The sequence below is a fragment of the Plasmopara halstedii genome (genome assembly GCF_900000015.1).
Source record: "Plasmopara halstedii genome assembly, contig: Scaffold_2061, whole genome shotgun sequence".
Classification (NCBI taxonomy): Eukaryota; Oomycota; class Peronosporomycetes; order Peronosporales; family Peronosporaceae; genus Plasmopara; species Plasmopara halstedii.
The window spans coordinates 2,037,352-2,038,623 of record NW_020188969.1 but is presented as its reverse complement, the minus strand read 5'-3'; positions in this window follow the sequence as shown (position 1 = coordinate 2,038,623).

Genomic DNA, 1,272 nt, shown 5'->3' with positions numbered 1-1,272 from the left:
CCCAACCGCGCTTTCAGCGCCTCAGCATACAGCTGACTTCCTTCCATCGTGGAACGTCGAGCATAGTTGCCCGACGCCCCGGAATCAATGAGGGTCTTCGATGACCTTTCATAGTCCTTCACGGTCGCCTTCACGACCAGCAAGCCCGGCTTGCATACACGATCCGTGTTCAAGTGCGCGGAGCTCTTCGGGGCTGGGCCCTGCTGACCAATGCCTCCCTGAGGCTCAACAGAACCCAGTTCTTCCCCAGTAGGTCGCCCCGCGCCAGCTGAGTGGTGTATTCTCCCGCGCGAACCAGACTAGTAGGCATTGGGGTCATGGTTTGAAGAACCTTGACGCGCCTTGCGTAGGGGGCACTCGTTCCGAAGGTGACGGGTGTCGCCACAGAAAAAATACCATCGAATGTGTGTATGCCGCCCGGCAGCTCGGAGCTCTGCTCCCTCGTTCTCAGGATAGCTGAGTTCCATGGGCATAGGCTCGCTCGACGAGCTGTTGGAGTGTGCATTCCAACCAACTCGTGCCGACATGAAATTGAATTCGGCATTCAATACCACATTCACCGCCACTTCGAACGAAGACGGATGCACACGGAGGACTTCTATTCTGGCCACGCCAGTGCGGAGGCCTTCCATGAAGACGGTCACTGTGACCGCCCCCCGAAGGGGGATCTGCAGCCACCCCGGCGATGAGAGTGCGCTTCTTTTGGACAAAGTCCACCAATTCTTTCTGCCCTGTTGGGCAGCAAAGAAACTTGATTGCTCCCGATATGCCTGATTAGGCGGCGAGAACACTCGTGAGAGCTGCAAATTCAGCTCCGCCCAGGAGGGAAACGCAGCTTCGACCGAAGTGCCGCACGTCAGTGCCCCTTCTCGCGCTCGACCACCGAGCTCTGAGATGGCTAGCGCCACGAGCTGTTATTTGGTTTGGAGCATGGCGGATGCGATAGCCATGTCGACCTCTCTCATCCAGAGCAGGAGATTCTCTCCATCCTTCCCCTTAACGACCGTAACGCTCACCATGATCGATTTAGGACGGGAGAATCATCCGTCACTGGCGGTGGCGTCATAGAAACAAATGATGCGGACATCTTCTGCTCTAGGTGCTCTAGCAGCGTGTTTTCGTATTTTGAAAACGCCTCTAGACGGCCTCGGGGCCTTGCGCCTTAAGGTGTTGCACGCCCTCAGGGCAAGCAAAGACATCAAATTTTTAAGGCCGTCCTGCTTGCCCTGGGGCAAAGAGAAAAATTCCTCTATCCTCACAGAGGATCAGTTC